Raw genomic sequence first — 11,451 nt, 5'->3', positions numbered from 1 at the left:
ATCTCAATCCTTCCCTTCCATTCCCTTCCCTTCAAATTTCATTCCTTCCCATCCTTTTCCTCTCCCCTTCCCATCTTAATCATTCCCTTCCCTTCCCTTCAAATTTCATCCCTTCCCTTCCTTTTCCTCTCCCGTTCCAATCTCAATCCTTCCCTTCCATCCCCTTCCCTTCAAATTTCATCCCTTCCCATCCTTTTCTTCTCCCCTTCCCATCTCAATCCTTCCCTTCCGTTCCCTTCCCTTCAAATTTCATCCCTTCCCATCCTTTTCCTCTCCCCTACGAATCTCAAACCTTCCTTCCATTCCCTTCCTTCAAATTTCATCCCTTCCCATCCTTTTCCTCTCCCCTTCCCATCTCAATCCTTCCCTTCCCTTCAAATTTCACCCCTTCCCATCCTTTTCCTCTCCCCTTCCCATCTCAATCCTTCCCTTCCATTCCCTACCCTTCAAATTTCATCCCTTCCCATCCTTTTCCTCTCCCCTTCCCATCTCAATCCTTCCCTTCCATTCCCTTCCCTTTAAAGCTCATCCCTCCCCTTCCCATCTCAATCCTTCCCTTCCATTCCCTTCCCTTCAAAGCTCATCCCTTCCCTTCCCTTCCCTTCGCATCTCATTCCATTCTCTTCAAATTTATTCCCTTCGTATCTCATCCCTTCCTTTCCCTTCCTTACTAAGCACCCACCACCACCACCACCAACACCACTGCCCGTCATCAGGCAGTCAGGTGTGTCTACGTGCCATTAATCAGTCCCAGGTGACCCCCGCTGACCCGCTAACCTGTGAGGGCCGCCACGCGCTGACCACTCGCCGTTTGACCTTCCTATCGACCCCGCTTGACCCCTCCCTTACCCTCCCCTTTGTCGTCTCTCCTCCCTTTCTCCCTTTATCACAACTCATGTCATTCTGTTATTTCTATGGGGTAGAGGAAAGGAAGGGGAGGGAAGACAGGGGAGGGGAGGAGTGGGGAGGGAAGAGAAGAGAAGAGAAGAGAGGGGAGGGGAGGGGATGGGAAGGAAGGAACGAAAGGAAGGGGAGGGGAGGGGAGGGGAGGGGATGAGATGGGAAGGGAAAGGAAGGGAAAGGAGGAGTGGGGAGGGAAGAGAAGGGAAGCGAGGGAAGGGGCGGGGTGGGGAAGGAACGATAGGAAGGGGAGGGGAGGGGATGAGATGGGAAGGGAAAGGAAGGGAATGAAAGGGAGGGCTAGGACTGCGGAAGGATAAGAAGGGAAGGGAAGGACAGAAAGCGAATGATGGGGAAGGAAGGAAGGATGGAATGGGATGGGGCAAAGAAGGATAGAAATGGATGAAGGAAAGGAAAAGTAAGGATGGGAATCGACAGGTAAGGAAAAGGAGGAGGAAGGAAGGAGGAAGGAAACATTTTTGAAACATTTTATTATCCCTTTATACAATTATGTATTTACAATAATTTTGTAGTGCAGGGAGCCCATTTAAAACTGGGAGCTTTTTGGGCAGTACTGGAAACTTAGGTGCTGGATTTAATCAGTAGTGCAAAATATATATATATATATATATATATATATATATATATATATATATATATATATATATATATATATATATATATATATATATATATATATATATATATATATATATATATATATATATATATATATATATATATATATATATATATATATATATATATATATATATATATATATATATATATATATATATATATATATATATATATATATATATATATATATATATATATATATATATATATATATATGAAAAAATATATATATATATATATATATATATATATATATATATATATATATATATATATATATATATATATATATATATATATATATATATATATATATATATATATATATATATATATATATATATATATATATATATATATATATATATATATATATATATATATATATATATATATATATATATATATATATATATATATATATATATATATATTTATATATATATATATATATATATATATATATATATATATATATATATATATATATATATATATATATATATATATATATATATACACATACAAACATATAATATATGACAAAAGTAAAATGATGATAATAATAATAATAATAATAATAATAATAATAATAATAATAATAATAATAATAATAATAATAATAATAATAATAATAATAATAATAACAATAATAATAATAGTTAAAGTAATGATAATAATAATTAACATTGTGATAATTATAAAGTAATAGTAGTGTAAATAATAATTAAAGTGATAATATTAACACAATATCATTAGTACAAAACTTGTAATTGAATTATAAAAATAATATGGTAGTACTGTAAATGATAATGTAAGTAATAGTATTAATACAATAATAATAGTATAAGGTAATAATTGATTAAGCTGAGGACACACTCTGACAGATGATACATGGACTTAATAATTATAATTGAGAAGAATATGTTTTTTAAATTGTTTTTTAAAGGAGTGTATTGAATTTAGAGCTTTAATATTATTAGGAATAGAATTCCAGGTTTTAGGTCCTGAATAAGAAAGTGAGTGTTGAAAAAGTGTTAAATTATGGGCAGGTGTACGTAAATTTTCATGAGTACGGGTGAAATAAGTATGTTGTGGCTGTAAGGACACGGAGGTTTCACTTTTGATCTTTTTATACATGTAAATACCAATTTGTAGCTTATTTATGTCAAAAAGTTTTAAGGAATTTGTTTCTTTAATGAGAGGTTGTGTGTGGGCAAAGTAGTCACTGTTTGTAATAATTCTTATTATTTTCTTTTGAAGTCTAAACAGAGGTAACAGGTGTGTGGGGTAGGTGTTGCACCAGATAGGTGTACAGTAATACAGGTGTAGTAAGACGTGTGCGTTATATAACATTTTCAAAACATCAATGGGCATTAATTCTTTAATTTGATATAACAGAGATACTAGCCTGGATAATTTAAGGATTTGGTTTGTTACGTGATGCTTAAAGGTCATGGTATCATCATACGTTATTCCTAATAATGTATGCTTATTAGTTCTGCTTATAATGTCATGGGAAAAAAATAGGGACGGAAGCACTGACGGTGACTTATTAGTAGGAAAGGGAATGTATAGGGAATGGAGCGGAAAGGAGAGAATGTTGTTACGAAAAAGTGGCAATGAAAAAAAGAAATGAGGAAAAAGAAAAGGAGGAGAAGGAAGTGTGTGTGTGTGTGTGTGTGTGTGTGGAGACGCAGGTAAGAAAAAAAAGAGCTTACTTTAAAGAGAATGAATTAAAAGTGATGGAGGAGGAGGAAACATGGAAACATGGAAACATGGACTAGCAGGCAGCAGAAAGCCTGTTGGCTCATTACTAGGCTGCCTGCGTTCAGTGATTCAATCAATCCGTTTGCCATAGGAGTGGCTTGCAGGGAAGGATTAAAGTACTTGTGCATCTACTCTTGGGAACGTTCAGTTCACTCCCGATGCAGCAAAGTGGCGATCAATGCGTTTCTTGAAGGAGTTGATGGTCTCTGCGCTAACCACTTCTGCAGGAAGGCTGTTCCAGTGGCGAACAACTCTATTCGAGAAATAACTCCTGCCGATGTCGGTATTGCATCGCTTTGCTTGAATTGTTTTTCCGTTGGAGGAAAAGAGTATGTAAAAAGGTGATGAAAGGAGAAAAATGCAAGCGTGTGTGTGTGTGGGGGGGGGGGGGGAAGTGAGGGGCTGTTAACGGTTCGTGTGAGAAGGGAAAGGAAAGTGAAGGGGAGAGGTGAAGGAGGGGAGGAGAGGGGGGAAGGGGGGGAGGTGATTAGCCAATGCTTTTATCATTCGTTAGTCATATATTGCTTACTCAGAGGAGGAGGGGGTTAGGGAGGAAGGAGGGAAGGAGAGGAGGAAAGGGAGGAAGAGGGGAAGGGGGAGGGAAGGAAGGAGAGAGAGAGGTAGGTAACGGGAAGGTGTGTGTGTGTGTGTGTGTGTGTGTGTGTTTTCCTAGGCTGTCAATCTCTCTCTCTCTCTCTCTCTCTCTCTCTCTCTCTGGTCGGTATTGTTAGACGCTCCCTTCTCTTGTATCTATCATTTCTAAAGGTAATATAAGAGGTCAAACGCGTCTCCATGAGTGTTTGTTTACGTTCACGGTACAGAGGAAGGGTCAGACTACCACCAGGGTCCTAAAACTACCCCTGGAAATGCCCACAAATCCCACGAAGGCCTTGTTAAATGTATGTGCTTGAGCGTCGGAAGGTTTAAGAATGTGACCCTCTCTCTCTCTCTCTCTCTTTTTTATTTTTTATTTAAACATGTTCAGTACATTAGTACATGGCAGTATTATTTGTCTATGCTAAAGTTCCCCCGACCGTTGGGGAGCTATTTAAAAGCTTCTGCCGATTATATTATACAATTATTATACAATATATTATACAATTATATATATACATATTTACGGTGGGTGTAGGAGTAGCCACCTGTGGGACGCAACCTTCATCTGCTGAGTGGACAGTTGTGTCACATCCACATCAGCAGTGAGGTTGTTCCACCACACCACCGCTGCGATGGAGAAGGCACGTTGGTGGGTGCTGGAGCGGGCCATTGGCACTTCCAGGAGGGAGGCGTTGCTCAGCACCGTTCTCGTGCTGCGCTCAGACCTCCTCCAGGTAGCCCTCAGGTCCGTCAGGTGGGGCACTAGGCCCACTTGTGCCTTGTGTAGCACCGTCAGGGCAGCGACGCGGCGACGGTGCTCCAGGCTATTCAGCTGGTTCGTGGCTGGTCTTGCCCTTCCTTCGTGTGGGTGTTGTTGTTGTTGTTGTTGTCGCTGTGTCTCCCACTGGCTCGGTCGGTGGTGCTGGGTGCCGTTGATGAGGCGTTCAGCCCTCCTCTGCACCTTGTCTAGCAGGTTGAGGTGGCAGCGGGCGCTGGCCATCCAGGTGAGCGGTGCATACTCCATCACTGGACGGACTTGTGCCTTATAGAGGGTGTTCAGGCCTTCAGCATCGAGGAGGTTCTTCATGCGGCGCAGGAGGTTCACCTTCTGGGAGGCTGTTTGCGCCACCCTTTCAAGGTGACGGTCAAACCGCAGCTGGGAGTCCACCTCCACGCCCAGGATGTCGACGCTGGACTGCAGAGGGATGGTGTCATTCCCGAATCTCAGTCTGCCGTGGAGTTGCCTCGCGTCCTCCCGAGAACGTGATATTACCATGGCCTGGGTTTTGTCAGGGGCAAACCTGACTTGCCACCTCTTTCCCCAGGCCATTATGTCTGCCAACTGTCTGTTGACGGACTCTATCACGTCCTGGGCTTCCGCCCGCTTGTATGTTCTGGAGAGGGTGCAGTCGTCGGCGTAAGCGCTTGCTGCCGGGATGGTTTGCAGGAGGTCGTTAAAGTATATGTTCCACAGAATAGGTCCAAGGACGGACCCCTGTGGAACGGAGGCCTCCACCGGGAAGCTGGTCGAGGTGCTTCCGTTGACTGCTACGTGGAGGCTCCTGCCTAACAGGTAGTTTGAGAGCAGGCGCAGCAGGTCCCCTGTGATGCCTAGTTGCTGTAGCTTCGCCGTCAGACCGCGGTGCCAAACGGAGTCGAACGCGCCAGCTATATCCAGGGCAATCACGAGAGAGGGGTGGCCGTCATCAAGGGCGTCATGCCAGGACTTTGAGAGGAGAAGGAGGAGGTCTGAGGTAGAGCGGCCCTTCCGAAAACCAAACTGCTTCGGTGACTGCAGGTGGTTTCCTCGAGGAAGGATGTCAATTGCTCCCGATGATCCTCTCAAATATCTTGCTGATGATTGGGAGGAGTGATATTGGCCTGTAATTGCCTGGCTCGGACCTGGATTTTTCTTGTGTACGGGTGTGACTCTGGCCTCCTTCCACTGTGCAGGCCACCCGCTCTGCAGGCATCGCCGGAAGATCTGGGCGAGGGGGCTGGTGAGCTCATCGGAGCATCGCCGCAGTAAGTATGGACTCACGCTGTCAGGGCCTGGCGCCTTCCTGGTGTTGACGCCCCTCAGATGTCTCCTGACAGCGTCCTCAGAGATTAGCACATTCTCTAGTCTTGAGGCGATGAGTTGGGGGAGGGTGGGCGGCTGCCTGTCTGGCTCCTGGGTTGTCATCTTTTGACTGAAGTGACAGGCCAGCAGGTCAGCCTTTTCCCGGCTGGTGATGGCCAGGTCTCCGTCAGGTTTCCTCAGGGGCGGGATACGTTCCTGGGGGGTATGGCCTTGCTGTTCCTTCACCAGCCCCCACCACTGTTTCGGGTCGGTTTGGTTAGAGGACAGCTTTCTCCTCCTGTCGGCGTCCCACCTTTCTTTTGCCCACTTTGCTGTCCTCGTCATATTTTTGCAGGCTCGTCTGTGTTGGGCCTTATTTTCCTGCGTGGGGTGTCTTTTATATCTTGTCCAAGCCTTGTGTTTCCTTTCGGCTGCAATACGGCACCTGTACCCGAACCAAGGCTGGTCTTTTGGGCTGGATGAGTAGGTGCGGTGGGGGACGTGTTGCTGCTGGACGGTATTGAGGACAGTGGTGAGGGCGGAGACGTCATGTTGTGGGTCACCGTTAAGGACTGTGCCCCAAGCAGTCGCTGCCAGGGCCTGCCTTGCAGCCGTCCAGTCCGCGCGGTCCCACAGCCAGATGACTCGCTGGTGTTCCTCTTCACGCGCTGGGGCCAGGCTGATGGTGGTGAGTATGGCATTGTGGTCGGAACTGCCCACACGGTCTAGTGGGCAGCACAGCACGCAGTCACTCGGCAGGTCTGTGAGCACAGGGTCCAGGGAGCCTCCTCGCTGATGTGTCGGGAACTCAACATGGTTGTGCAATCCATGCACCGCTGTGAGCTCGGTGAAGGCCCTCGCCACCAGGTGTTGATTTAGGTCGCCCACAACCATCGCGTACTGACAGCTGTGGGCAGCCATAAGGTCGTCCAGGTGCTCTGTGAGGTAGGTGAGGGGGGCGCTGCCTTGCCACTGTGGCCGGTACATGGCACAGAGTAGCAGAGCGCTCCTGTCCTCGAGAATGATGCGGAGGAACATCATCTCCATTTCCAGGGGAGTGTCTGTGGTGAGGGCGTCCATCTGCAGGCCGTTTCGGTGGCAAACAGGAATGCCTCCCCCCTGTCCTGTGTGGCGGTCTCGTCTGGCCCAGTGCGAGTACCCGGGGATCTTATCACAGGTGGTGGCACATGTGTCGTCCAGGAAGGTCTCCACTGTCACCACTATGTCGATGTGGTGCCTGAGGACGAAGGCGTGTGTCAGCTCCCCGATGTTGGTCCTAAAGCCTCGTACGTTGGCGGACAGAATCTTGAGGCCGCTGGTGTCCGTATCGCCTTATCGGATCAGCGGAAGGGGAGTGTGCGGGGGATGAGGCCAGGATGGGTCTCTCTCTCTCTCTCTCTCTCTCTCTCTCTCTCTCTCTCTCTCTCTCTCTCTCTCTCTCTCTCTCTCTCTCTCTCTCTCTCTCTCTCTCTTTATATATTTTTTCTACAGATTGTCTTGTGTTTTCCTTTCCAACACTACTCCGGGAAATCAGTTTAGCAGTTTAGGAGGAAATAAAAGAGAGCGGGAGGGAGGAAAAAAAGCCAAAGAAGAAAGAAAAAAAAAAACAGTGGGCTAAAATATGTGACCAACGTGCCTTCCCGCTGAGGACAAAGCTTTTTCCCACACCCTGTCGCCTTTTTTGTCTTCACAGTTATTCTTTCCTCCTTCCTCCTCCTCCTCCTCCTCCTCCTTCTTCCTCCTCTCCCGCGGTAAATTACAGGTAGCTTATAACAAAGTAGGTGGGTAAGTATAGGGTGGTCGGTTAGTAGGTCAGTATTTAGGAGGTAGGTAGTTAGTGTAGGTAAGTAAAGAGAAGCAAAATTAAAAGATATATGTACGTAGTGTGTGTGTAAGTATGCATGTAAGTATGTAGTTTGTATGTAGTAAATTATGACATTATATTACGTTTCCAGAAAGGGAGGAAAGAAGGAAGGGAGAACATGAGATCGAGTAGACTCATTAATTAAGGAAGAATAAATAACTGGAAAAGGTCAAGTTAGGATCAAGTCAAGGGGAGGAAGGGAGAACATAAGATCGAGTACACTAATTAATGAAGAAAAATAACTGGAAAAGGTCAAGTTAGGATGAAGTTAATGGTTAGGGGCAGGAGGGAACATAAACACATCAAAAACAGATTCAAATATTCACACACAGACATAAAACAAAAACATTCATGACATAGGCAACATAAAACCCGAGTCAGTGGTCATATTAGGATCAAGTCAGTGGTTAGTGGAGGAAATCGGGACAGAACAAAACATTAGAGAGAAAAAACATCAATAACCGATTTAAATATTCACACACAGACATAAAACAAAAACATTCATGACATAGGCAACAGAAAACCCGAGTCAGTGGTCATATTAGGATCAAGTCAATGGTTAGTGGAGGAAATCGGGACAGAACAAAACATTAGAGAGAAAAAAAACATCAATAACAGATTTAAATATTCACACACAGACAAAAAAAATCATGATATAGGCAACAGAAAATCCGACTCAGTGGCTTTATTAAGATTAAGTCAATGGTTAGTGTAGGAAATCAGGCCAGAACAAAATATTAGAGAAAAAAACACATCAATAACAGATTCAAATATTCACACACAAACAAAAGTTCATAATATACAACAAAACAACAAACCCAGAAACAAAACAGCGAGGCTAAACAAACACACAATTACCATCTTATCCGCCTCCCTTCCCTTTCGAATTAGTGGCATTTTCGAGCCATTAAAGGCCACGGTAAAACTACCTCAAAAGCCGCGAAACATCCCAGCGACAAGCAGGTATATTATTACCTCCTCCTCCTCCTCCTCCTCCTCCTATTACCTTGACGGCTCTATTCCTTCCCTCAAACAACTGACACACACACCCCTACCCCCCCGCGCCCCCCCCCCCCCGCCCCTTCCATCACCTCGTACACCTTCACACACCTGGTCTGCTTCTAATAACCTCGGCTAATTACTACACAGGAGGCCTCCACAGGTAGATCATGGACCGACCCCAGCTAGCAAAAAATGTGGGCCCCAGGTGGGCAACATATGGGAAAATGTGGGCAAAAATATGGGTTCCCAGTTGGGCAATCTTGGTGGGCCCCGGATAGGCAAATATGCGCCCCACATTTGCCCACACGGACCCCAGATGGGGGATGCAAAAGGGTATCTGTGTGGGGCCCAGGTGGGCAGAGTGGGCCCCATGTGGTAACCATATGGGCATGCATGGGCAACATTCCCCTAGATGCACAGGATGATAGTTCCTGCTGCCCACAAATCCATTGTTGGAGCTCAAATGGTATCCCTATATCTACTACATGAGAACACAAGGTTGAGATCTTTACTGAATAAACAAATATACATTATAAGAAAGAGAAAGTTGAATGAAGTGTTTGCCTTCATTCCCAGTCATCAGCGGTCGGGTTGGGAAAAAACGAGTTGATTAAATTATTTACTGTAGTCTCTGCCGGGCCAATGTCTGCGTCTGGTGTGTTTGTCTCTGTGTCCTCTGCGTTGTGTAAACTGGTCAGCAACACCTTCCGCTTGCAAATGCGCTCCACCAGAGAGAGGAGTTGGGTTCTCGAGATTTTTTTTCATGTTGCAAAAGCTTTGTCGAACTATCACCACACTTAAAACAATCCATGGAAACGCTACCAATACAATGAAAACCTTGCCAATCAACCTTTACTAATGCCATACTTAACAACCTCTACCAATGTCTTAATGGAACCTTAACAACCAGTATGCCTGGGGAATATATTGAAGTGTTACATACTGGGGGATATATTTATTATGTACTGGGGAATATATTGAAATGTTACATACTGGGGGATATATTTATTATGTACTGGGGAATATATTGAAATGTTACATACTGGGGGATATATTTGTATTACGTAATGGGGAATATATTTGTTACGTACTGGGGACTACACGAGTGTTATGTACTGGGGAATATATTTGTGTTACATAATGGGGAATATATTTAAGTTTTACACGTACTGTGGAATGTATTTGTGTTACGTACTGGGGAATATATTTAAGTGTTATGCACTTGGGAATATACTGAAGTGTTACATACTTGGGAATATATTTGTTACGTACTGGGAAATATATTAAGTGTTTTACGTACCAGGGAATATATTTAAGTGTTATATTATACATACTAGGGAATATATTGTTACGTACGTACTTAGTGTCGTACTGTGAAAAATATTTAAGCATTACGTACTGGGGAATATATTTGTATGATGGTAACTCAACAACCTCTCCCAAAGCCTTGTACCAATTATGACCTCTCCCAAAGTCTTACAAAATATACCCAGGTGTCTATACCCATTTAATTCAGTGGGTATTAATATTTTACTTCCCTTTATTCTATTTTATCATTGTTTTTTTACTGTATGATATATCTACCTGTGGCTACTTTAGATTAACATTATTTTCTATCTAAATGAACAACGTAACTGGCGCCACTATAAAAATACCTACAAATGTCTGCCTGCTTGTGGGGATCTCGGAGCTGAAGGTTAGTGTGTTGTCACCACTGGCTTGTGTGTTTAAATAGTATCAGGAAGTATTTGGTTGCCTAACAAAAGCAAGGGTTGAATGAGAAGAATTTACCTCAGCGCTGCACCACATTAACCCGTCCGCTGTGGTTGGCACGTATTTGGCCTTCACTGGTAGCCTGGTAACGTAACACTCCCATGCCTTTCTCTGCCTCTGTGATAGATAATGGGGTGTTTATCTTGTGGTATTTGTAAGGGAATGTTGGGGATGGAAAGGGAATGGGAGCCAGTAAGAGAGAAAGGGAGATTGGAAAGGGGAAAAAATGCAAAGAGAAACGAATAGAGAATCTTGAAGCTCTGCACCTCATTAAATGTCAGGTAATGGACTGATGAAGGTCTTGAAAGGTAAGGTTTGTATTTCCACCACTGAAGTGCTGCACCACATTTAATAGCCAGGTAATGGACTGTTGCAGGTCTTAATTTAGCTGGTTTGTGAATCTTCAAACATTACCTGGAACAGGTGTATAAACTTTACCATGAGCATGTGTTAACTCTTCATCTAAATAAGCGTGATTCTGAAGGCCATTGACGCGCGGCCTAAATTCGTTAATCATTTCCTTGATTTTGAGAAACTTTAAAACATAGCCACACAAGACTGCATAAAAAAAGATGAAGGAAACTTTGAATACTTCAAAAGTAACTTAAAACAAACTGCGTTTGAGTCCTATGGAAGAAATCTAAACACGACCATTCACAACCTTACTAAGGACGAGAACTACTTTGAAAACCCTCAGCATTAAAAAGTCTTCCCTCATCGTGACAACGCCAGATAAAGGTTATGGCGTAGTTTTACTCTACAGAGATTATTATTACTAAAATGGGTAACATTCTATCGGATTGCAATAAATTCACGCATGTTACTAATGATCTATTTCATG

This window comes from Eriocheir sinensis, chromosome 11 (genome assembly GCF_024679095.1).
Source record: "Eriocheir sinensis breed Jianghai 21 chromosome 11, ASM2467909v1, whole genome shotgun sequence".
Classification (NCBI taxonomy): Eukaryota; Metazoa; Arthropoda; class Malacostraca; order Decapoda; family Varunidae; genus Eriocheir; species Eriocheir sinensis.
This window is presented reverse-complemented; position numbering follows the sequence as displayed.